This window comes from Ranitomeya imitator, chromosome 1 (assembly GCF_032444005.1).
Source record: "Ranitomeya imitator isolate aRanImi1 chromosome 1, aRanImi1.pri, whole genome shotgun sequence".
Lineage (NCBI taxonomy): Eukaryota > Metazoa > Chordata > Amphibia > Anura > Dendrobatidae > Ranitomeya > Ranitomeya imitator.
Window position 1 is genome coordinate 697,025,821 of NC_091282.1, and position 27,705 is coordinate 697,053,525.

The window sequence follows — 27,705 nt, forward strand, 5'->3', positions numbered from 1 at the left end:
GGAAACTGCTGCGGATCCGCAGCGGTCAAATCCGCTGCGGATCCGCAGCAAAATCCGCAAAGTGTGAATATAGCCTTAAAGTTCAGGTTTCAGCCTTGGGGGCCCTATGTAACTGTAATCTTGCATCAAATAGATGGGTTTCACGGTTCATAAAATCTTGTAGTAGATCTCGACCGATCGTTATCCCAAAAATCCCTCCTTGGGATCTAAATTTAGTCTTAGAAGCCCTAACTAAAGACCCTTTTGAGCCTTTGCAGGAGTTATCACCTAAGTTACTTACCCTACGTGCCGATGTAAAGGCTACTAGTAGAACTGTTTTAAGGGTAAGTGATTTACAGGCCCTGTCAATATGCCCTCCTTATACTCAGGTCTTTGACAGGATCGTTCTAAGACCAGACCTGGCGTATCTCCCGAAGTTTGTTCAAAAGTTCCATATTAGTCAAGAGATTACTTTACCATCATTCTGTAGTAATCCTAGAAATCCAGGGGAACAAAAGTTCCACATGCTAGATGTAAGAAGATCTATGTTACAATACATATCTATGACTAGTCAGTGGAGGAAAGACCAAACCCTGTTCGTAGACTTTCAGGGTAGCAAAAGAGGGTGTGGGGTAGCTAAAAGTACTATTGCTAGATGGATCAGGGAGGCCATTAGTTTATCCTACTCTGCGGGTGGCACTCCGGTTCCTGAAAGCATCAAGGCTCACTCCACCAGAGCCGTGGCTACCTCCTGGGCAGAGAAGGCTGAGGTATCAATTGATCAAATTTGCAAGGCCGCTACCTGGTCCTCACCCTCAACTTTTTTCAAGCACTACCGGCTAGATCTTTCTTCCTCTGCTGACCTAACCTTTGGTAGAAGGGTACTACAAGCGGTGGTCCCTCCCTAAGGTTTCATTCTACAAAAGTCTCTCAGGTGTGCCGTCATGGGGGAAGGGAAAACACCAAGGTTACTTACTGGTAGCCGGTTTTTCCAGAACCCATGACTGCACCAGTATATTCCCCCCCCCCCCCCCTATCATCACCTTTTCGGTGTGCACTATTGCTTTGGGTGCTTTTTTTAGTTAATATGATGTGGTGATGGATTTGCCATGTGTACTAACCAGGGGTGCCTCTCATGCTCTGAAAACCAACTGAAGTGACAGAGGTACCGCCCTTTTATTTTCAGTAGGGTTTCCTGTCCTGACCGGGCGGATCCCCTCTCTCTCAGGTGTGCCGTCATGGGTTCTGGAAAAATCGGCTACCGGTAAGTAACCTTGGTGTTTTCTAGCCAAAATACAACTCTGCTTCCTCTGAGACTCTTTTCTTTTATTATGGAAATCCATGATTTTCTCGCACCCTTGTGGCACGCTTGTTAACTTTCAGTGCAACTTTTTAAACGCTGCTTTCTGCCCAGAAACTACATTTGCCATGTTTGCGATCTGTCTCTGCATGTACACACTCTTCCTCCATCTGACATTTTCTTTTAGGGGTTTGTTTGCACCTCAGGAGTACATAAATCTGGTGACACATTTTCTTAGACTACATTTGTATTCGAATACTCAGGATTTATTGAGTGAAGTAAACTTTTAAAGAAAAAAATGGTTTATTAAAAGGGGTTACCGCCATTTCAGGAGTTCTCTGCTCTCTAGCCTACGTACTTGCTGAGCGGTGACCGGCTCCTGCTTGGTTCAGTTCCTACCAGCTGTATCCTCACACCGCTTACCCTTAACTTTGCGCTTTTTAATGTTTCAAACAGAGGCGGGGTTGCTTCACCAGTGATGGACGGCAGCAGTGGCCTGGAAACTAAGCAACGAGTCGTAAACAATAAAATTAAGGATCTCTCTATTTGAGAATGCAGAGGATTTTTAAACACTTCATAAATTGTAAAGCGTTTTGCAATATTGCCAATTTCAAGAACTTGAAAATGTGTGTATGGTGGGGTTTTTTTTGTTTGTTTTTTTTTTCACTACGATTATAAGCGAAAAGTACCTTTTTTGAAGAGTCCTCAGCTAAACTGGGCTTCTCTATAAGATCAATATTGTCCATGGGTGCAGCGTGCTGTCCTCCAGTGTCTTTTCGCCTTTAGTGTAGGTGTTTGGCAACGACATACCCCCTTTTCTTTGGCACAGACGTGCAAGAAGAAGAAAAAAAATGTTAAAGCTCTAAAATGTAAACAGGAGTGAAACTAATGTGTGCTGTTTTGTAATATCACTTGTTTCCCTGATCCCTTTATCACTATTGAAATACATTTTATAAACTACAATTTTATTTTTTTTTCCCTTTTAAATGAATGTCAGCAGATTTTTCTTTGCTACCTCATCTGAGAGCAGCATGATGTTGGCAAAGAGACCCTGATTCCAGTAATGTGTCACTTATTTTACCATTCTGACTGTTTTTAGGTTTAGCAATGCAGCAGAGCTGAGAAAGCTAACCCTGCTCACACCAAGTGCTCTATGAACATTGGCTATAGACAGTGAGTTACTGATCATAGATGGGGTAGAGTCGGACTAGCAGGCAGGTACTGATGTAGTCCAGACAATGATAATCACAAGGTGATAAAACCTTTAGCGCAGAAGATTTTTCAATCTTTTCTCCGCAACTGTTTTCCACCTGTACATTTGCTCTCCTTGGAATGTGGAGTTCTTCCAAATGGGTCGGCAGTCGGAATCTCCCTTTTGTTTTCTGTGTATAGCAGGTCCTATCCTGTGAGATCTTCCCTGTATCGGAGAATGACTTATTTATTGCTCACAAGGAAATGAATGTCCTGATGAGGATTGCACAAGGTTCAGACTGCCTGTACAAAGGGCCTGCAGCCCATGGTGTCGGTGGCAGCTCTGTGACCAGGACTTGTTCCTCCCCCAGTGTTTCTCAGTAGTGAATATATGTTACATTCTTGTATGTAGTATAAATAGAGGCTCTCCTCTGCACACTGTGTGCTGTGGATTGGACTGGTCTTATCAGGGTGGCGTCGGCCTCATTATCTGGAGCCCTATTCTCCCAGCAACATGGCAAGATTATTTCCACTGCAGAGTATATGCTGTATACAGTAAGGCTATGTGCACACATTCCGCAGAAAAATCTGCTGCAAACATGCTGCGTAAAAAGGACATGGTTTTTGGTGCCTTTGAGTGTTTTTTTTTTTTTTTTTTTTACATGCAGTGTCCCTCCCCCCTCGCCCTTTTTTAATGCCTTTTTGATGAAGTTGAAGTGCGCATATCCAGCCTTTTACAAGAGGAGTTGATCATCAAAGTGAAAGTTTGTACATCCGTTGGTTCCCGATCATTACTGTATCCGACCCGGTGATAAAACTACAAACCAGAAAATGCTCATATGTAGTTAATAAGCAATTTGGAAGGTTTTGGTAACCTGTGCTGCTGGTATTGTATGAAATAAAGGGGTCCAGTTCAGGAGCAGCCATCAGCGTGGTTTATTCTCCACGTGTTGCAAAATTTGGTTATTGGCATAAGCCAGACTCGTCATGTAACTTCACAATGAACTTGGACTAAATTGGGAGAGAAAATAAAGCTGGAAAGAGAGCGCTGAGCTCGGTCACTGCTGGCAGATCAGGATCTCGCACATTACTGTCCTAACTTGTTACTTGCTGCATGTTATTCTTTTTATTGGAAGCTGTCTCATCTTTAAATAGCAGCTGCCCCCTCCCCAATTTAATTTTATTCTTAGAATTAACTATATCATCCCCCTATGGCTTTGTTTTTGCTGCATTCTTGGTGCTGTGTAAATAATCGCTGATCCCATTCCCATGATCATTATGTATCTCAGTATGTAATTAGTCCCCGAGGGTCTTTCTCTATAAATTACGGTACTTGGTATAGCACCCAGACTAAAGCTGCTTTTTCCTGACTTGCTCTTGCAGTATCTGTTCATTTTTGGCAGGGCAGTGTGAAGCCGCTCGGAGGGAGGGCTAAGCTGCCTGTTGTGCGCAACATTGTGGAAAGCCAATAGCCATTTGTCGTGTAACCATCTGCAAACAGGGACATGGTAGGTAACTGATACATATCCTCTTGTAGAGATGGTTAAGTGACCTATATGCTCTCAGAAAAATGAAATCCCAGTGTTCTGTTTTCTGTGCCATTAATGTGTTTGTTCAGTTGCCTGTAAAGACAGTATCTCTCCTTGGAGGAGCAGGAATGCCTGCTGATTGTGAGCAGCCCATTGGCCAGGCCACCATTTATTGTTTGGAAGCCTTCTAACACCAGCAGATGCAAGAAAATCAAAAAATGAAACATAACTTCCCTTTTAAAGGGAACCTGTCACCCCGTTTTTTGAGATTGAGCTATAAATACTGTTAAATAGGGCCTGCGCTGTGTGTTCCTATAGTGTATGTAGTGTACCCCGATTCCCCATGTATGCTGAGAAATAACTTACCAAAGTCGCCGTTTTCGCCTGTCAATCAGGCTGGTCAGGTCGGGAGGGCGTGGTGACATCGGTGGTTCTTCCTCAGCTTTACGTTGGTGGCGTAGTGGCGTAGTGGTGAACAAGCAGCGCGCGATCTGCGCTGTAATCCCTTGCATCGGTGGGGGCGGCCATCTTCCTGGGGCCGCGCGTGCGCAGATCGAGTGCTCTGCTGCACGGGGCTTCAGGAAAATGGCCGCGGGATGCCTCGCATGCGCATTAATGATCGCGGCGGCCATTTTCCCAAAGCCGAGTTTGCATCTCGGCTTTGGGAAAATGGCCGCCGCGATCTCTGTGACTGCCGGCCGTAAAGTGAAAGCACAGCACAGCGGTGACGTCACCGCTGTGCTCTGCTTTCACTTTACGGCCGGCAGTCAGTGAGTGCGGGAAGCAGACGGCTAGGGACCTGACGGACACCGGAATGTAAGTATGTACTGTTTTTTTTTTTTTTTTTTTTTACATTTACGCTGGTAACCAGGGTAAACATCGGGTTACTAAGCACGGCCCTGCGCTTAGTAACCCGATGTTTACCCTGGTTACAAGGAATGCATCGCTAGATCGGTGTCACACACACACTGATCTAGCGATGACAGCGGGAGATCCAGCGACGAAAGAAAGTTCCAAACGATCTGCTACGACGTACGATTCTCAGCAGGATCCCTGATCGTTGCTGCGTGTCACACCGCGATATCGTAACGATATCGCTGGAACGTCACGAATCGTACCGTCGTAGCGATCGAAATGGCACTGTGTGACGGTACCCTTACTGATCTCTTGCTAGATCCCCTGAGCAATGCGCAACGCAGCAGACAGGATCATAAACAGAGCATGGTACAGTTTCATGAAGTTAATTTTTATACCGCGAACCTTTTCCTTAGCACTTAACAATTCAGAGGGGGGGACCTGTGCAGGCAATATCGGACATTGCAGAGAAGCATATAATTCCACACTTACCAAGGGCAGCAAAGGCCCTGCTAACAAGAGCTTACAATCTGAGGAAATGGGAGAGAGACAAAAGGTAAAAAGTGCATGTACTGTACGGTCCAGCCATCGATGTATTAGGTTTTGAAATAACGCTGCATGAATCTGTCACCAGCCAGAATGTGTATAGATAGAGTGCTATTACCGGGCAGCATGGTGGCGTGGTGGTTAGCACAGCAGCCTTGCAGCGCTGGGGTCCTGGGTTCTAATCCCACCCAGGACAACATCTGCAAAGAGTTTGTATGTTCTCTCCGTGTTTGCGTGGGTTTCCTCTGGGCACTCTGGTTTCCTCCCACATTCCAAAGACATACTGATAGGGATTCTAGATTGTGAGCCCCATCGGGGACCGTGATGATAATGTGTGCAAAACTGTAAAGCGCTGCGGAATATGTTAGCGCTATATAAAAGTAAAGATTATTATTATTATTAAGGCCGGGGTCACACTAGACCGTAATACGGCCGAGTGCAATGCGATAAAAAATCGCATTGCACTCGGACCAATGTTACCATATGGGGCCGCTCCCACCAGCCGACTTTTTGTCGGCCGTTTTCCTCGGTCCGAGACAATCGCAGCATGCTGCGATTGTCTCGGACCGAGGAAAACTCTTGGCTCACTCGCACCCATATAAGCCTATGGGTGCGAGTGAGGCAGCGCACACCACTCGGATATCATCCGAGTGATGTGCGCTATAAGCGGACCCCAGCAATGGAGGAGATGGAGAAATTAATTTCTCCGCCTCCTCCACAGCTGTGCTCCGATCCTCCCTGTGCGAGAGAATCGGAGCACAGACGCATAACACTTGGCTCCTGCTCTGCTGCGAGCAGGAGCCGAGTGTCATTAGCATATCGCATCCGATGATCTCGCATCGGATGCAATATGCTAGTGTGACCCCGGCCTAAGTGTGTGTGTGAACAGTTTCTCCGATGGACCAGGTTCTTAAAGAAAATGTAGGAAGTGCAAAAATGGAATACTTGATTAATGAAGTGAGGTAATGGCCCCAGTCTAAAGAAATGCGTTTTTAGGGCACGCTTAAAACTGTTGATAGTGGGAATTAATTGAATTGTCCGGGATAGTGCATTCCAGAGAACTGGTGCAACACGAGAGAAGTCTTAAATATGGGAGTTGGAGGTTCAGATTATAGAGTATCTTAGTAATGGGTCATTAGTGGAACAGAGAGCACAGGTAGGTTGATAGACCGAGATGGAGGAGATGTATTGTGTTGAAAAACTGTAGAGAGCTTTGTGTGTGAAAGCAATACGTTTGTATTGTATTCTGTAGTGGATTGGTAATCAATGCAATGTCTGGCACAGGGTGGAGGCAATAGTGTAGAGGTTGGACATGAATATGATTCTGGCTACTCCATTAGAAAGAACAATAGAAGGTCACAACGTCTTGTATGTGTTAAATACGCTGTATGTTTTGATACTTGCGATTGAATCTTATGTTAAGGGAGATTTTTATAATAACTTCCAAAATAAAGATGCTTTTCAAATACCGGTAAGTTAATATACATTTCCCCTGGCTGCGCCCCTTTTGAAAGGTGTGAATAGCGTAATTGATTTTGTGCGCGTTCCCATTAATGTTGTTTTTCCATTTCACAATCTTTTATAGTGAAGTCTTCCTCTCAGATATCAGTGTCTTACTAGAGTACATGTGTACAATTGATCTCCAACGTGACGATCCAGGTAATAATTCAGGTCACGTCTTAAGGAGCAGGAGATGAGTCAGACCTGCGCAAGTGGGAGAAATAAATAGTACCGCCGTATGGCAGGCGAATACAATATTTTGTGACTGCAGGCGTGATGAAGTTTTAGGATTGTTTAGAACCTTAACATTGGATTATAGGACGGTGACTTTGACTTTTTTTTTTTTTCCTGGATGAAATATATAAAAGCCATCTTTATAATGCCATTTACATCTTCACCCCCCAAATGACAGATCTACGCTTGGGACAGACCTTGTTGTGGGTGCTGCTCTGCGTTCTGTTTGCTGTCAAACAGGTTCTCGACATCAGATATAAACAGTGCCTGTCTCATCCATCCAACCAGGTTTTGAATAAAGGGCAATTTAATGGGATTTTATAGGTTAATGATATTTTGAAATATTCCATAATGGCAGAATACAAAGAAGGCCAGCTACGCAAATGATTCTGGTTTATCTAGTTAGTATGTGCTGTATCCCATGACATCCCTGTGTGTGGGTGATCCTTGGGAACCATATTTGTATGAATAAATTTTGTGGACACAGACAGTACAATGTAAAGTTACACTGAGGTTTTCACTTCACAGATTCTGCATTAAACAAATTGTATATTACATTTGAGGGATTATTTTATAATGACCACCTATGACCAATTGATGCCTCTAATAATGCAAAAGCAGATCCATGGTGATCAATATGTAGCCTCCAATCCTAAATTGTTTAAGGGTTTGTTTGCAGCATAAAGTCAAATTCATAGGTTTTTGAAATGCGGTGCTTGTACAGACAGTGGTGTACTCTCAACGTACTCCATAGCCTCATGTATGCCTATGAGGTTTGGCGACTTGTACCCGGTCCATGCATAATGGTCCATACCCGTGGCGTGTTTCATGGATGTCTAAACTTGGCCTTGCAAGCGGTTCTGCCCTGTATATGTTTTTGGATGAGGATGTAGAGCTAGTTGCAGATCTGAAGCCTATGTCACTCCAGCTCTATTCCTCCCCCAGTCTACCTGCTTGAATGACTAGTCTCTATGGCGTGTGACTTCTTCAGGCTAGGAGATGGCTCTTTTACCTGAAGTGGCACAGGATAAATACTCAGTAAACAGGAGGAGCTGTGTGGGCAATAGAGCTGGAGTGACAGAGGCTTCAGTTGTACCATAGTTCTGCAGTCTAATTTGCATAGCATTTCAAATGCTGATTTTTCAGTAATGGAGAAACAGACTGGCCTTGTTAAAGATACTGCTGGATTTGTCTTTGAAGGAGCTACATGCACCATTGCTGCACTCTGCTTGGGTGGCATTGCATCATCACTGTTAATATCATATCGTTTCATTGCAACTTTTAGAGTAATCGGATCAAACAAAAAAATTCATCTCCACCAAACCACTCAGAGCTCTGCCCTTTGTCACCTTTCATCTTTGTCACCTTTAATACGAAGTCCTAGATAGTCGAATATAATACCTTGATATCTGTGATCTGATGTCTTATTCCATAGAAATCCAAACTTTCATTATACGTAAATGAGCGGTTAGTCCAGACATAGACCTCCCTGAGAATCTGCCTCCAGAGCTTATTATAATTGAAAGGTGGGTGTTACCAGTGTGAGACATGTAATAACTGACAAATACACTAATGGTACACAGCACCTCATGGGAATATAGGGTTAACTTTCCCCATAGGAGAAGCGCACGTCATATCCAAGGAGTCCTTCTTGGCAAAATGTCCAATATCCCTAAACAAAAGACAGCGTCTCATACGTTTTGTGAATAGAAAATCACATTTCTGCTATGAGGTGCTGTCTCTTGTGTGTATGTAATGACTGACAGTCTGCTCTCCTGATCTACACGTCTCACACTGGTAACGCCTCCTTCCGCTTAAAATAAAGAGGCAGATTCTCAAGGAGATCTATGTCCGGCCCATAGATCTTTAGTGCTCATTTGCATGTAAGAAAAAAACAAAACAAAAACCTGGATTTCTGTGGAATAAACATCCGATCAGAAATCAAGTTATATAGACTACTTAGGAGGTTAGATCCTGCCGACAATTATCCTTTTACGATTCCTCCAAATCCTGAAAGCTGGCATTAGTTCTGATGGTTTCTGAGCAGTGATGTCCTTCATCTAATATTTGTTGCTGTGGGAGTTTGAACTGTTCTTTATTTGCTGCTGTACCCTGCACACTGTGGGAGTCCCTGCTCTTTATGACCGAGCAGCTGGAGAATGTTGTGCCTCCTGGGCAGGGCATTACCTGGAGGGCCTCTGCTGTGCATGGTTATAAATCCTAATTACCAAGTGCTTAGCCTCTTGGTTTCATGTAATCTGAAATGCAGGGATTCCTTTTTGTGGTTTTTAGTTGATCCCAGGGGTTTCCCCTTCAAGCCCTTTTCTTTTTCCTTGTAGTAACGCCACACCATTATGATAACTGAAACTGGCATGACTGCCGAGAACTGTTAGTTTCATTCATGCATTTTATATAATGTCCCGTTGTGAAGCAGCAGTATCCATAGAGCAGGTATTCTGTAACGTTGGGGAATGTCAGGTTACCTTGTGTATTGATTGTTTGCTGGAAAACCCGCAATGTATTTGGTGTTTCAGATGACTTTTTGATCTGTTCAAGGAAAAAAATGGAGATAAATACCTTGTAAAAAATCATTTTTTTGTACTGCGTTATTCCATTGCAGAGATATTCACATTTGTTCCTTTTGGAGTGCAGTAAAGAAGACTCTGTAAAAACACACAGTAGCACAACAAGCAAAGATTCCAAGGCTACTTTCACACATCAGGTTTTTTGCATCAGGCACAATCCGGCAAATGTTGAAAAAAAAAAAAATAATAATAATCTGGCGCAGATTGTGAAAAACTGATGTGACGGATCCGTTTTTTTCAACGGATCTGGATAGCATATCTAGATTATTGGATAAAAAAAAAAAATTGGAGCATGCTCAGTTTAAAAAAACAGGAATCCGGCACCGGAATCCGTCATTTTCCGGATCCGGCACCTTCCATTCTAGCAAACAGCCAGAGGCGCCGGATCCGGCGCTACGGGCTTTTTCGACCGGAGACCAAAAAGGTTGCTATGGACTAGCCTAGGCTTCTTTCACACATCAGTTTTTTAGAATCGGTCACAATAATAATAATAATCTTTATTTTTATATAGCGCTAGCATATTCCGCAGCGCTTTACAGTTTTGCACACATTATCATCACTGTCCCCGATGGGGCTCACAATCTAGATTCCCTATCTGTATGTCTTTGGAATGTGGGAGGAAACCGGAGAACCCGGAGGAAACCCACGCAAACACGGACAGAACATACAAACTCTTTGCAGATGTTGTCCTGGGTGGGATTAGAACCCAGGACCCCAGCGCTGCAAGGCTGCTGTGCTAACCACTGCGCCACCGTGCTGCCACAATCCGTCAAAGTGTTGAAAAGACAGATCCTGCGCAGAATGTAAAAAACTGATGCACTGGATCCGTTTTTATGACTGATCCCTCGAAGCGCCTGTCGTAGGAATTTAACTCCTTTCTGACCTCGGACGGGATAGTATGTCTGAGGTCAGAACCCCCGCTTTGATGTGGGCTCCGGCGGTGAGCCCGCATCAAAGCCGGGACAGGTCAGCTGTTTTGAACAGCTGACTTGTGCCCACAATAGTGGCGGGTGAAATCGCGATTCACTCGCCGCTATTAACTAGTTAAATTCCGCTGTCAAACGCTGACAGCGGCATTTAACAGGCGCTTGCGGCCGGAAATGAGAGCATCGCTGACCCCCGTCACATGATCGGGGGTCAGCGATGCTTCTGCAGAGTAACCATAGAGGTCCTAGAGACCGCTATGGTTACTGATCCCGGATAGCTGTGAGTGCCACCCTGTGGTTGGCGCTCACAGCACACCTGCAATTCTGCTGATCACTGCTATGTAGCAGAGCCGATCGCGTTGTGCCAGCTTCTAGCCTCCAATGGAGGCTATTGAAGCATGGCAAAAGTGAAAAAAAAAAAGAGAAAATTTTAAAAAAATATAAAAGTTTAAATCACCCCTCTTTCGCCCCATTCAAAATAAATCAATAAAAAAATCAAACCTACACATATTTGTTATCGCTGCGTTCAGAATCGCCCGCTCTTATCAATAAAAAAAACATTAACCTGATTGCTAAACAGCGTAGCGAGAAAAAAAAATTGAAACGCAAGAATTACGTTTTTTTGGTCGCCGCGACATTGCATTAAAACGCAATAACGGGCGATCAAAAGAACGCATCTGCACCGAAATGCTATCATTAAAAACGCCAGCTCAGCACGCAGAAAATAAGCCCTCACCTGACCCCAGATCACGAAAAATTGAGACGCTACCGGTATTGGAAAATGGTGCAATTTTTATTTATTTTTTTTTTTTTTTATAGCAAAGTTTTGGAATTTGTTTTTCACCACTTAGATAAAAAATAACCTAGTCATGTTAGGTGTTTATGAACTCGTAATGACCTGGAGAATCATAATGACAGGTCAGTTTTAGAATTTAGTGAACAAGTCTAAAAAAAAAAAAAAACGGAATCAGCAGCAACATTTGCTGGATCTGTTTTTTTCTAAAGACCGATTGTGACTGGCAAAAATCCGATGTGTGAAAGAGGCCTAAGGGTTTGTGCTTTCACCCCTCCTTTCCAGATGCTGCCAATCACAGTTCAGCAGGTCTATTCGTTTCAGATGCTGCTGAGCTGTGATTGGCAGCATCTGGGGGGGGGGGGGGGGTGGGGGGGGGTGGTGTTAAGGACATGCCCCCCAGAGAAGACTCTGAAGAAACTCCCAGTTGGATTACAAAGCAGAGATTTCACTTATTACGCTCCAAAAGGAATAAATGTGTATATCTCCGCAGTGAGGGAGTGTTCCGGGATTTATACAAGGTATTTGATATCCTTTTTATTTTATCATCGACCTACCCTTAGGGTATGTGCGCAGCTGATTGGACACTGCGGATTCGCAGCAGTTTTCCATCCGGTTTACAGTACCATGTAAACATATGGAAAACCAAATCCGCAGTGCCCATGATGAGGAAAATACCGCGCGGAAACGCTGCTGTTTATTTCCCGCAGCATGTCAATTCTTTAGGCCATGTTCAAACGTTGCGGTTTTTACCACGGATCCGCAGCGTTTTTGACGCTGCGGATCTGCAGCAGTTTCCCATGTGGTTTACAGTACCATGTAAACCTAAGGAAAACCAAATCCACAGTTCACATGCTGCAGAAAAAAACACGCGGAAACGCAGCATTGTTTTTTTTTTTCCACAGCATGTCAATTCTTTGTGTGGATCTGCAGCGTTTCTTCACCCGTTGACTTGCATTGAGTCGGGCACATCCGCAGCAAAACCGCAGATGTAAAAAAGATCTGCGGTTTAGCTGCGGGTGAAACGCTGCAGATTGGGAGGGGGGGGGGGGGACGGTGTGTGTGTGGGTGGTGACTGTGCGTGTCTGTGTGCGGGTGGTGTCTGTGCGGGGCTGCCGGGTGTGTGTATCGTCCGATGGGACAACAAGTCCCATCGGGCAATGCCTGCCACAGTGACAGTGATTGAGACATTAGCCAATGATGGGACAGTAGTAGTCCCATCATCCGGCTAATTAGTTGAATGTGAAAAAACAAACAAACCACAAACATACAGTACATACAACGTATAACAGTGTTAGAAAGAAGCCTCTCTGCCACTATAACTGGGCTGAGGATTGTACAATTTGTGTTAACTTGGTGACAAATTGACTTCTTTATCATGGTGGAGTCTGTTTTTTCTGCATTTTCCTTTCCCTTTTTTGGACAAACATTGTAATTTAATAGTTTTATATTGTTTCACAATGTTATCACAAAACACAAATCCTTAGCAGGGACTAAAGGTACCGTCACACTGAATGATATCGCTAGCGATCCGTGACGTTGCAGCGATATCGTTCAGTTTGACAGGAAGCAGCGATCAGGATACTGCTGTGACATCGTTGGTCGGAGCTAGAAGGCCAGCACTTTATTTCGTCGCTGGACTCCCGCAGACATCGCTGAATTGGCGTGTGTGACGCCGATTCAGCGATGTCTTCACTGGTGACCAGGGTAAACATCGGGTTACTAAGCGCAGGGCCGCGCTTAGTAACCCGATGTTTACCCTGGTTACCAGCGTAAACGTAAAAAAAGACAAACACTACATACTTACATTCCGGTGTCTGTCCCACGGCGCTCTGCTGTCCTGCACAGGCTGTGAGCGCCGGCCAGCCGGAAGCACAACAATGTTTACCCTGGTTACCCGGGGACTTCGGCATCGTTGGTCGCTGGAGAGCTGTCTGTGTTTACACAGATTACAAAGGGTTTGGAGTAGGGCCGGCAAGGATCACTTCCGTTTGTCCTTCTGTCTGTCTGTCACGGATATTCATTGGTCGCGGCCTCTGTCTATCATGGAATCCCAAGCCGCTGATTGGTCGTGGCAAAACGCCCACGACCATTGCCACGACCAATCAGCCGACGGCCACAGTCCCGCGGCAATGTGGCCGCTCTTTCCTCCCCGCAGTCAGTGCCGCACCATACTCCCCTCCAGTCATCCAGTCAGCCCTCACACAGGGTTAATGCCAGCGTTACCGGAGCGCGGTGTAACGCACTCCGGTTACGCAGCTATTAACCCTGTGTGACCGACTTTTCAATAGTAAAAAGATCTAATGTTACAAATAATTAAAAAAAAACGTTATTCTCACCCTCCGACGTCTCGCTGTCCTCGGCAGTGCAAGCGGCAGGTTCCGGTGCTAAGGATGCTATGCGAGAAGGACCTGCCATGACGTCACGGTCATGTGACCGCGATGTCATCACAGGTCCTGCGCTCATTCCAACCCTGGGACCGGAAGCTGCCGCGTGCACCGCACACAGGCGACAGGACTACAATGGGCCCTCGGAAGGTGAGTATATGTTTTTTTATTTTTTAACCTGTTACATACGTGGCTGGCCAATATACTATGTGACTGGCCAATATACTATGTGACTGGCCAATATACTACGTGACTGGGCAGTATACTACGTGTCTGTGCTGTATACTACGTGGCTCTGTGCTGTATACTCTGTGGGCTGTGCAATATACTCTGTGGGCTGTGCAATATACTCTGTGGGCTGTGCAATATACTCTGTGGGCTGTGCAATATACTCTGTGGCTCTGTGCAATATACTCTGTGGCTCTGTGCTGTATACTCTGTGGGCTGTGCAATATACTCTGTGGGCTGTGCAATATACTCTGTGGGCTGTGCAATATACTCTGTGGGCTGTGCAATATACTCTGTGGGCTGTGCAATATACTCTGTGGGCTGTGCAATATACTCTGTGGGCTGTGCAATATACTCTGTGGGCTGTGCAATATACTCTGTGGGCTGTGCAATATACTCTGTGGGCTGTGCAATATACTCTGTGGGCTGTGCAATATACTCTGTGGGCTGTGCAATATACTCTGTGGGCTGTGCAATATACTCTGTGGGCTGTGCAATATACTCTGTGGGCTGTGCAATATACTCTGTGGGCTGTGCAATATACTCTGTGGGCTGTGCAATATACTCTGTGGGCTGTGCAATATACTCTGTGGGCTGTGCAATATACTCTGTGGGCTGTGCAATATACTCTGTGGGCTGTGCAATATACTCTGTGGGCTGTGCAATATACTCTGTGGGCTGTGCAATATACTCTGTGGGCTGTGCAATATACTCTGTGGGCTGTGCAATATACTCTGTGGGCTGTGCAATATACTCTGTGGGCTGTGCAATATACTCTGTGGGCTGTGCAATATACTCTGTGGGCTGTGCAATATACTCTGTGGGCTGTGCAATATACTCTGTGGGCTGTGCAATATACTCTGTGGGCTGTGCAATATACTCTGTGGGCTGTGCAATATACTCTGTGGGCTGTGCAATATACTCTGTGGGCTGTGCAATATACTCTGTGGGCTGTGCAATATACTCTGTGGGCTGTGCAATATACTCTGTGGGCTGTGCAATATACTCTGTGGGCTGTGCAATATACTCTGTGGGCTGTGCAATATACTCTGTGGGCTGTGCAATATACTCTGTGGGCTGTGCAATATACTCTGTGGGCTGTGCAATATACTCTGTGGGCTGTGCAATATACTCTGTGGGCTGTGCAATATACTCTGTGGGCTGTGCAATATACTCTGTGGGCTGTGCAATATACTCTGTGGGCTGTGCAATATACTCTGTGGGCTGTGCAATATACTCTGTGGGCTGTGCAATATACTCTGTGGGCTGTGCAATATACTCTGTGGGCTGTGCAATATACTCTGTGGGCTGTGCAATATACTCTGTGGGCTGTGCAATATACTCTGTGGGCTGTGCAATATACTCTGTGGGCTGTGCAATATACTCTGTGGGCTGTGCAATATACTCTGTGGGCTGTGCAATATACTCTGTGGGCTGTGCAATATACTCTGTGGGCTGTGCAATATACTCTGTGGGCTGTGCAATATACTCTGTGGGCTGTGCAATATACTCTGTGGGCTGTGCAATATACTCTGTGGGCTGTGCAATATACTCTGTGGGCTGTGCAATATACTCCGTGGGCTGTGCAATATACTCCGTGGACATGCATATTCTAGAATACCCGATTCGTTAGAATCGGGCCACCATCTAGTGTTCAATATTCTTGTTGGATCCATTCTTACTTTATATCACACAATATTTCTTGCCACACGGTTCTTTAACCCTGAACAACACTAAATCCTCTACTATGCTACAGTGTTGGTGTGGGATTATTCGTGAGAGAGCCCTTGAAGTGTTTGTTTTGTTTTTTTTTCATTTCTGTTATAAAACCGTATGATCCAAACAAGAGGATTTGCATTGTGCAGCAAGCGAAAATGAAACCTTGCAGTGCCAACTGAAATCCATAACATATCTGTGTAATATAGGGCAGTAGGCTCCTCTATAGAGATCCTCCCTATCAGTAAGATGCAGTTGCATCCAGGCCGTGGAGCTAGGATTAGGGATCCCTTGGGTCATATGAAGGTTATTAAAGAATTTTCTTGTGGATTGATGCAACCAAAATAGAGATTTGTGGCCTGAATGAAAAGCAGTATACAGTATTTGGAGAAAATGGCATCTATGAAACATGGCTGTAGTATTGTGATTTTGGCCTGTTTTGCTGTCCCAGGGCCAATTGATGTGATTTAATTCTGAATTCTTTGTTCAATCAGTAAATTCTAAAGGAAAATGTTATGACCTCTATACATGAGCTGAATATAAAGAGTATGTTGGTCATGCAGCAAGACAACGACCCAAAGTTCAAGTCGTTCTACAAAAGTTACGTTTTTGGAACGGCAAAGTCAGTCTTGACCTTAATCCTATAGAAATGTTGTGAAACTTTCAGACATGAGCAGTTCATGAAAGAAAAGCAACCAGCACAAGAGATGAAGCTGTTTTGTAGGGAGGAATTGGCTAAAAATCTTATTTTTAAGAACTTGTGTGAAATTATGTAATTTTAGGACACTTTTGGTCAAAAAAATATGGAAGATTCTGACGGGTTCACATCACAAACTTTGAAGTACCACTGGGGTAGATATTTGCTAAAACCGAAAGTTTTCAGGACTCTTGAGTCTCCTTTTTTAGTATTTGCTGCAATATTTTGCTTGCTGATTTGTACATAAATTAAACATACAATTTGTTTTTATTTTTATATTTTTCCACATTTGGGTGTGACTTTCTGATAATTTTTTTTTAGGTAATAAAGTGGTGATTTGAAATGTTCGTGCGGTGAAAACCTCTACTCCTCGGTCACAGCGGAAGGATACAGTAACAGACTTGTAAAACATCGGTTGTCTGGAGATTAGTCTTGCACTTTGTTCACAGCTTGCGAAATGTCTGAGCTTAAACACAGGAACTGACGAGCTTCTTGCACTGCATCGGTCTGTGGTTGTGATTGCTGAATCATGACTTCTTGACATGAGGTGTTTTTTTTTTTTTTTGTTTTGTTTTTTTGCAGCATTGGTTTGTGCCAGCATTTAAGAACAGAAGTGGTGATAGTATTTACGATGCCCTGGCGATTGTTTGTACCATCACTTGGCATGGTTCATTTTATATTGTCTTTTTAAGGACATGTTTTCGGCTCATTGACTCTCTTGTTGATTTCACTGTCAGTGACTTCTGCTTTCTATCCAAGCTGTCATATGCCCAAGGTCTTGGCATGAGTCTGTATGTATGGATGACCTTAAGGCACCCTGGTGCCCTATGAATAACGATCTATGGAAACTGTTGCTTTATTAACTGGTGATAATTACTGTTACCTTGAAGAGAAAGTTTGGTCCTTGTCATGCCATGCATTGTGTTTCTGCAGAATGGCATATCGTCTTTTATTGTTTTTGCCTTGATCATTTTTGGTGCTGTAAGTTTTTTTTTTTTTTGTTTTTGTTTGTTTTTCTTCTATTCTGAGCAAAATATTGTTTTAGTCAATAACTGGTTAACTAAATAAGAATTAAATGGCCATGGGCAATACAAATGCATGGTTAAATACCGTAGGTTCTCCACCATTGGAAAACACTTTATTAATGGTCCCAGTATGTATAAATAATTAGTGTCACGTGAATGCTGCAGCTGATCAGTAGCCACTGACCTGCTCCAGTCTCATCAAATACATCCAAGTGGGTCATAACTCATAGTAACATAGTTAGTAAGGCCGAAAAAAGACATTTGTCCATCCAGTTCAGCCTATATTCCATCATAATAAATCCCCAGATCTACGTCCTTCTACAGAACCTAATAATTGTATGATACAATATTGTTCTGCTCCAGGAAGACATCCAGGCCTCTCTTGAACCCCTCGACTGAGTTCGCCATCACCACCTCCTCAGGCAAGCAATTCCAGATTCTCACTGCCCTAACAGTAAAGAATCCTCTTCTATGTTGGTGGAAAAACCTTCTCTCCTCCAGACGCAAAGAATGCCCCCTTGTGCCCGTCACCTTCCTTGGTATAAACAGATCCTCAGCGAGATATTTGTATTGTCCCCTTATATACTTATACATGGTTATTAGATCGCCCCTCAGTCGTCTTTTTTCTAGACTAAATAATCCTAATTTCGCTAATCTATCTGGGTATTGTAGTTCTCCCATCCCCTTTATTAATTTTGTTGCCCTCCTTTGTACTCTCTCTAGTTCCATTATATCCTTCCTGAGCACCGGTGCCCAAAACTGGACACAGTACTCCATGTGCGGTCTAACTAGGGATTTTAAAGGGAAACGGTCACCAGGTTTGGCCGATATAAAATGCGGCCACCGCCTTTCAGGGCTTATCTACAGCATTCTATAATGTTGTATATAAGCCCCTAATCTGACCTGAAAGATAAGAAAAATAACTTATTTCACTCGCAATCTGGTCAGTCCGGTCCGATGGATGTCGCAGGTCCGGATCCAGTGCCTCCCTTCTTCTTGCAACGACGCCCTCCTGCTTCTTCATCACTCTTTGGCACCGCGCTCCGGTGCAGGTGTACTTATTTACCTTGTTGAGGGCAGAGCAAAGTACTGCAGTGCGCAGGTGGTGGGAAAGGTCACTGCAGTACTTTGCTCTGCCCTCAGCAGGGTAAATAAGTACGCCTGCACCGGAGCGCAATGCCGGGGAGCCTGTCAAGCAAGCAGGAGGGCGGCATCGCAAGAAAATGGGAGGCGCCGGGCCTGCGACATCTATCGGACCGGACCCCCCCACCCCCCCCCCCACCCCGGGGTGAGCATAAGTTATTTTTCCTATCTTTCAGGTTAGATGCGGGGGGGGGGGGGGGGGGGGTTTATCTACAGCATTAGGTTGTGAGCGAGTGTGGTGCCACGTCAATGGCTGCATGGGCCACATCCTCACTCCCCGTACTTCCCTGGGCCCGAGTGGACAGAAGGCGTCTTTTAAAAACTATACCAGGTTTACCTTGCGTGTCCCCAGGGGGTGCGGAATGTCACGTTGGTGAAGGTGGGGAGACCACATTACGTAATCCATTTGACTTAATGATGATGTCAGGTGGGTGGCGAGGTGTGGGTTCATCACATGTGGTGGCAGCGGTGGGATTCTGTGTGATCTCTCTGGTGTCATCTTTCACATCCCTTTAATATGCATCGATGGCCTCATCCTTTCTCTGGGCTGCATACGCAATGATGTTTTATTACATGGCTGAAAAATAAGCATTATCTGTATTTGGTGAAATTCGGGCTCCTTGGGTGAGATACTCTTCTTGACGCCTCTACACACCTGATGCAGGCAGTCATACAGGCAATACTTCAGGAAAAATGTATAAATTAAGTCTCCTCCAAAAAGAACATCTACTATAGTATCACAAACATTTTAAAAACAAGTCATTACCTAACATGAAGGTTTGATCATGTCGGGTATCTTTGGTCTTTAGGCCATCCTGTTTTTCGGTATATTTTAAAGGGATTGTCTAGGCCTGGTGGATTTTATAGCAAATATTGCAGTTTGCCAAATCACAACTACGTTTTAATTTGCACATTGTTATGACTCGGCAAGCAGTAATGGTTGCCAAGAATTCCACCATTGTTGGACAATCCCTAAGTTCATAGGTGGTCCATTTTGCTTGGTGATCAGCTTTGAAGTACCTCTTAGGAATATAATATAATCAGGGGTGGATTAAGGGTAGCCAGGGCCCTGGGCTGTTCAGACACTGTGAGCCTCCCCCCCCCGGTCATGTGACGGGGGTCATGATATACCCGAACCAGATTATTCCAGAAAAATGGCCGGGCCCTACTCTACTGTAACCTATTAAATATTTGTTAGAATCTGCAATACAATTTAGGTATATTTTGACCAATAATATCACATACAAGGAACAAATACCACCGCACCATGACCAGACCACAAATTACAACCTCAGTGATCGAATAATATCACATAAAAGGAACAAATACCACCGCGCCATGACCAGACCACAAATTACAACCACAGTGATCGAATAATATCACATACAAGGAACAAATACCACCGCACCATGTCAAGACCACATATTACCACCACTTGGTGACCAAATATCACATACAAGGGACAAATACCACAACACCATTTCCAGACCACATATTACCACCACATAGTGACTGAATACTACAATACTGATCAGTAAAAAACAACAACACAATACTATCACCATAAGTGCCAGTATTCACAGGAGATCTGTACTTAGTATGCAGTGTCTGTGTAGAGGTAATACAGAGATCACTGGTGGTATTATACACAGGAGCTCTATATAGTATACAGTGTATAGTGTCAGTGTATAGGTAACACTGACTCACCAGTGACGTCTCTAGGTGAAGTCCTTCATCTTTCAGCCAGCACAGACCGCCATCATTTCTTCCAGCCAGGACTCGTTTCTGCAGGAAATAACAGTTATCTCGAGCTCCGCTTGCAGAACACATTACTTAATTTTTCACAACTTCTACATTACACCACATGAAGAAAAAAAGGCGATATAGTGTCACTCTGCACAGTAACAGGACCGACCCCCATTTAAAACAGTATACTCAAAAAATAAAATAAATACATCACTGCAGTAATAATATCCCTTAATTAGCCCCTATGGTAATAATATTCCACATCCTGGCCCCGTGTGTCTCATTCCTGGCTCCAGCCATATGTTCTCGCATCCTGCCCTCATGAGTATCCATTCTACCCCATATGATCTCCACATCCTGCCCCATATGTCTCCATCGTATCCATCCTGCCCCATGATCCAATCCTGCCCCATGTCTTTAATTCTGCCCCGTGTCTCCAATCATGCCCCGTGTCTACATTCTGCCCATGCCTCCAGTCCTGCCCCCATTGTGTCCAGCAATCTGCCCCAGTATGTCCAGCATATTGCCCCAGTGTCCAGCAATCTGCCCCAGTGTCTCCAGCATATTGCCCCCAGTGTGTCCAGCATTGCCCCCAGACAGTGTGTCCAGCAATCTGCCCCAGTGTGTCCAGCAATCTGCCCCAGTGTGTCCAGCAATCTGCCCCAGTGTGTCCAGCAATCTGCCCCAGTGTGTCCAGCAATCTGCCCCAGTGTGTCCAGCAATCTGCCCCAGTGTGTCCAGCAATCTGCCCCAGTGTGTCCAGCAATCTGCCCCAGTGTGTCCAGCATATTGCCCCCAGTGTGTCCAGCATATTGCCCCCAGACAGTGTCCAGCATTGCCCCCAGACAGTGTCCAGAATATTACCACCAGTGTGTCCAGCAATCTGCCCCAGTATGTCCAGCATTTCCCCCAGTGTCCTCCAGCAATCTGCCCCAGTGTCCTCCAGCAATCTGCCCCAGTGTCCTCCAGCAATCTGCCCCAGTGTCCTCCAGCATTGCCCTCAGTGTGTCCACCGTTATAAAAAAAAAAAAAGTCTCCTCACCTGTCCTCGCTCCAGCGACGAGCTCCCTCCAACAGAGCACACTCGCCGGCGACTGACAATGACGTCAGACGCCGGCGACGTGTGCGCCTGCGGCCGACATCAGCCGCCAGCCTCCAATTGGCTGGCGGCTGTTGTTAACTATTGACGTGCGGGCGCGTGCCTGCACATCAATAGGAAAACGCCGCAGCGCCGGAAGGGGCCCGGTGAGCAGATGAGAAGGGGCCCGATGCGGCCCCCCTCTCTCTGCCCACCGGTTACGGCAGGGGCACATAAATGCCGGCGGCGGCCGCCGGCAGCGGCATTCACAGATGATCATCAGAGGGTCAATCTGTGCGGTAGCCCAGGGCCCCCCCAGACCGCTGGGCCCTGGGCTACCGCCCATATTGACCCTCTGATAATCCGCCCCTGAATATAATCTCACCCCATATACGGCGGGTAACAGACGGCCACCACTGGCTCCCCATCCCCCATTTGCGGTGGGTATAGGCAGCCGCTGGTCCTCTACCATGAGGGCAGAGGAGAAAGCCGATGCCAGCCAGTAACTTTCTCCTGAAAACAAAAGGAAAGGTTGTTGAACTGCCACTTGTTGTTGAGTGCTTAGCTTATGTATGTATCGTTCACCTTTTAAACCTTTTGTTATGGTAATAAACTCTAATGTATGTATTTATGAACTCCCTTTTTATATATTGCTGAAATGTTTTCCATTTTCTTCCTTACAGGATAAGAGAAGCTGTGATAACAAGGCAATCCACAGAGGTATAGAAGTTCTTTCTACGCTTTGTATTCACATCAGCTGATAATCTGTACATGATCATAGATTACACTTTAGTTCATGTTCTTGCCGAGTAGTAATAGATGGCACTGCTGTGTGAGAGCAAATGGGGTGCACTTGGTCCACATCAGGGATGTTTTGTTTTTTTGTTTTTTATTTTAGACTAGCTGAAGAGCCCGGCGTTGCCTGGGCATAGTAAATATCTGTGGTTAGTTATAGCACGTCACTTCTCTTATTTTCCCATCACGCCTCTCATTTTCCCAATCACATCTTTAATTTTCCCCCTCACATCTCTTTTTCTCCCTCACTCCTCTCATTCCCCCCTAACACTTGTCATTTCGACCTCACATCTGTCATTTTCCGATCACTACACTATTTTCCCTCACTCCTTTTCATTTTCACCTCACACCTCTCATTTTCACCTCAGTATATACATGTTTGTCATCTCCCTTATATATAGTATACACCTGTATGTCATCTCCTGTATATAGTATATACCTGTTTGTCATCTCCCCTGTATATAGTATATACCTGCTGTCATCTCCCCTGTATATATTATATACCTGTATGTCATCTCCTCCTATATATAGTATATACCTGTATGTCATCTCCTCCTATATATAGTATATACCTGTATGTCATCTCCTCCTATATATAGTATATACGTGTATGTCATCTCCTCCTATATATAGTATATACCTGTATGTCATCTCCTTCTATATATAGTATATACGTGTGTCATCTCCTCCTGTATATAGTATATACCTGTATGTCATCTCCTCCTGTATATAGTATGTACCTGTATGTCATCTCCTCTATATAGTGTATATCTGTCATCTCCCCTGTATATAGTATATACCTGTGTGATCTACTGTATTAGACCTCGTTAACACGTTATTTGCGCAGTATTTTTACCTCAGTATTTGTAAGATAAATTGGCAGCCTGATAAATCCCCAGCCAACAGGAAGCCCTCCCCCTGGCAGTATATATTAGCTCACACATACACATAATAGACAGGTCATGTGACTGACAGCTGCTGTATTTCCTATATGGTACATTTGTTGCTCTTGTAGTTTGTCTGCTTATTAATCAGATTTTTATTTTTGAAGGCTAATACCAGACTTGTGTGTGTTTTAGGGCGAGTTTCGTCTGTCAAGTTGTGTGTGTTGAGTTTTGTGTGGCAACATGCGTGTAGCAACTTTTTGTGTGTCGAGTTATTATTATTATTATACATTTTTATAGCGCCATTTATTCCATGGCGCTTTACATGTGAATACGGGGCAAATATAGACAAATACATTAAACATGAGTTGCATGTGACAGGTTAGTGTTGCAAGTTGTGTGCAGCAAGTTTTGCGCGTGGTGAGTTTTATGTCTGGTGCCTTTTGAGTATGTGCAAGTTTTGTGTGAGGCAACTTTTGCATGTGTTGCAAATTTTGTGCATGTGGCAATTTTTCCGCGTGTGCAAGTTTTGCGTGTGGCGAGTTTTCCATGAGGTGAGTTTTGCACTTGTGGCGAATTTTGCGTGAGCCTAGTTTTTGCATGTGGCGAGTTTTGCGCGTGGCGAGTTTTGAGCGGCGACTTTTGTGTTTCGACTTTTATGTGGCGAGGTTGGTGTATGTGTGGTGAAATGTGTGCTGAGGGTGGTATGTGTTCAAGCACGTGGTAGTGTGTGGCACATTTTCTGTGTGTGTTCATATCCCCGTGTGTGGTGAGTATCCCATGTCGGGGCCCCACCTTAGCAACTGATCGGTATATACTCTTTTGCGCCATCTTTCTCATTCTTTAAGTCCCCCTTGTTCACATCTGGCAGCTGTCAATTTGCCTCCAACACTTTTCCTTTCACTTTTCCCCATTATGTAGATAGGGGCAAAATTGTTTGGTGAATTGGAAAGCACGGGGTTAAAGTTTCACCTCACAACGTAGGCTATGACGCTCTCAGGGTCCAGACGTGTGACTGTGCAAAATTTTGTTTCTGTAGCTGCGACGCCTCCAACACTTTTCCTTTCACTTTTTTCCCCATTATGTAGATAGGGGCAAAATTGTTTGGTGAATTGGAAAGCGCGGGGTTAAAATTTCACCTCACAACATAGCCTATGACGCTCTCAGGGTCCAGACGTGTGACTGTGCAAAATTTTGAGCTGTAGCTGCGACGCCTCCAACACTTTTCCTTTCACTTTTTTCCCCATTATGTAGATAGGGGCAAAATTGTTTGGTGAATTGGAACGCGCGGGGTTAAAATTTCACCTCACAACATAGCCTATGACGCTCTCGGGGTCCAGACGTGTGACTGTGCAAAATTTTGTGGCTGTAGCTGCGACGGTGCAGATGCCAATCCCGGACATACACACATACACACATACACACATACACACACACATACACACACACACACACACACACACACACACACACACACACACACACACACACACACACACACACACACACACACACACACACACACACACACACATTCAGCTTTATATAGTAGATTGGTTGCTTTCTAGTTTGTCTATGTTCACACACTGCGTTTTTGCTGCGTTTTTTTTAATGCAAGGTTTATGCTGCACTTTACAGTACCAGCAAAAGCTATGCGATTTCAGAACTCTCATTCACGCCTTTTTTTTTTTTTGCTGACTGATTTGGAGAACTGCTGTGTTTTTGCAAACTGCAGCATGTTATTACTTTCTGTGGGTGAAAAAAAGCTGAAAGAAGTAAGTGCAAAAAGCAGGTATCCGCTTTGCTGCGTTATTTGGTGCTAAACCTTAAGGCCACATTCACACGTTCCTTTTTATTCTGCGGGTTCTCCCGCAGCGGATTTGATAAATCCATCGTGGTTTGTCCTGCGGGTTCCGCTGCGGGATTTTACCCCTACTATTGATGCTGCATATGCAGCAATATGCAGCATCAATAGTAGTGTTAAAAATAATAAAATCATGATGATATACTCACCCTCTGACGTCCCGATCTCCTCGGCGCTGCAGGCGGCGGTCCGGTTCCAAAGATGCTGTGCGACCAGGACCTTCGTGACGTCACGGTCATGTGACCGCGACGTCACAGAAGGTCCTGGTCGCACAGCAAACCTGAGACCGGACGGCCGCGTGCAGCGCTGAGACTTCCGAGGGTGAGTATACATGATTTTTTATTTTTATTCTTTTTTAATACAAATATGGTTCCCGGGGCCTGGAGGAGAGTCTCCTCTCCTCCACCCCGGGTATAACCCGCACATTATCCGCACAGCCCCATGCGGGAAGCAAGCGGATCAATGCATTTCTATGGGTGCAGAATCGCTGCGATTCTGCACAAAAAGTGACATGGTCCTTCTTTTTTTCCGCAGCAATTCTGCGCGGTTTTTTCGGGTTTTTCCGCATCATGTGCACTGCGGTTTCTGTTTTCCATAGGGTAACATTGTACTGTACCCTGCATGGAAAACAGCTGCGGACCCGCAGCGGCAAAATCACCGCAGTTCCGCAGTAAAAACCGCATAGTGTGAACATGGCCTAATGAAGTTGCATCCTTTTTTTTTTTTTTTTTTGGTGGGAATTTTATCAGCATGCACAGGAGACAATTAAAAAAAAAACCGCAGCAAAACCTGCTTTTTGTAAGCAGCTTCTTTACTGCCAAGAGAGCAGGTTTTGCCTGCTAGGGAAAACGCATCAAAATTGTAACCTGTGAACATAGCCTGAAGAGCATGTTGCCAGGTTTTTGCTTTTGTAATTTGACGTAGGAACAGAGAGCTTGATTCCAGCGAAGTGCTACTACAAAGCTGATTGATCTGAAGCAGAGAAACCAGAGATTTTATAAAAACTAAACCAATCAGTTCTCTGAATGATGAGATCTGTATAACCCCGCTCACACCCCTGATTGGCTGCTTTCTGTTTACACTGTGTGTACGCAGAAAGCTGCCAATCAGTGATGGGGCGGGATTACACAGAGCAGGGAGATGACCTGACGGGAAAAACATAGTCCTGTAGTGCTAATCTCTTGCTGATAAAACACTGATTTTATTGAGACATCAACAAGCTGCGCAATAAGGGACAAATCACTGAAATCAGGTTCTCATCCCCTACATCCTGCGCTCAGATTATTGGGACCAGAAGCAATCCAGGCAGCAAAGGAATTTATTTACATGTTGGACACTTTACATGGATTTTGTTTTTTTAATAAAAAATGAGAATGACTTAAAATCAGAAAGTTCTGACCATCATCTGTACATGCAAATATGAGCATGCCTGAGACACACTCACAGATTTTCTCAATGGGTAGAGAATATTAGAAATGAACATGTAAATGTCAATCAGCGGAGTCTGATGCACCCAATACACCTAAGACCAATGTCTTCACAACACATGTTCAGCCGGCATTTCCCTGCCCTGATTACGCCACTCGTGCAACCAGTTGGCTATGCTAAACGTCATGTATCTTCAATGCAGAGAGAGGAAAAAGCCGCTGCCAGACTGCTCTGTCCACGGCTTATCTCCCTGTTTGTCAGGAGGCCTTCCATGCACATTAGATGATGATGTCTACGGTGGTTGGTTAGGTAAGATGTTGCTATGGACATGTTCACTTGTCAACGCAATAGTTCTAGGGGAAAATATATATTATGGCATTTAAGGAGCATGCCACTGTATTTTATTTTATTTTTATTTTTCAAGGGTCTTGTATGATTTAGACAGCAAAAATTGTGATGAGGTAGGGGGTGATTTTTCCACTGCCCCCTCCACTTATCTAAATTACCGTATATACCCGAGTATAAGCCGACCCGAGTATAAGCCGACCCCCCTAATTTTGCCACAAAAAACTGGGAAAACTTAATGACTCGAGTATAAGCCTAGGGTGGGAAATGCAGCAGCTACCGGTAAATGTCAAAAGTAAAAATAGATACCAATAAAAGTGAAATTGAGACATCAGTAGGTTAAGTGTTTTTGAATATCCATATTGAATCAGGAGCCCCATATAATGCTCCATAAAGTTCATGATGTGCCCCATAAGATGCTCCATATTAAAATATGCCCCATGTAGTCCTGCATAAAGGTTAATAATGGCCCCATAAGATGCTCCATAGACACATTTGCCCAATATAATTCTGCACAAATGTTGATTATGGCCCCATAAGATGCTCCATAAAGATATTTGCCCCATATAGTGCTGCACAAGCAATTTATGGCCCCATAAGATGCTCTATACAGACACTTGCCCCATTTGCTGTTGCTGCGATAAAAAAAAAAAAATCACATACTCGCCTCTCCGTCGCTCAGGCCCCCGGCACTTTCAATATTCACCTGACTTCGTTCCGGCGCCGCTCCATCTTCAGCACTGACGTTGAGGCAGAGGGCGCGCACTAACCACGTCACCGCGCCCTCTGACCTGAGCGTCACAGCTGAAGAGACAGAACGGCGGCTGGAACGAGGAGCAGGTGAATATTGTGCAGCGCAGCACTCCCCCTCCCCGTTATACTCACCTGCTTCTGGCGCTGTGCAGTCCCTGGTTCCCGGCGCTGCTGCTTC

At 44.7% G+C, this 27,705-nt stretch overlaps 1 protein-coding gene across 12 annotated transcripts in view; it reads left to right on the top strand.

Annotated features, from left to right (window-relative positions):
- The window catches only part of NUMB (NUMB endocytic adaptor protein), a 152,276-nt gene that overhangs the window by 56,033 nt on the left and 68,538 nt on the right, over positions 1-27,705 (top strand). For 8 of the 12 annotated variants that reach the window (XM_069730943.1, XM_069731030.1, XM_069730994.1 and 5 more), the window contains exon 2: positions 22,142-22,178. The exons of 3 other annotated variants lie outside the window; for them this stretch is intronic. The gene's annotated coding sequence lies outside the window, so the exon portion shown is untranslated. Of the gene's footprint in view, positions 1-3,873; positions 3,979-22,141; positions 22,179-27,705 lie in introns of those variants that run through there. One more of the 12 variants, XM_069730953.1, reaches the window with a different exon arrangement.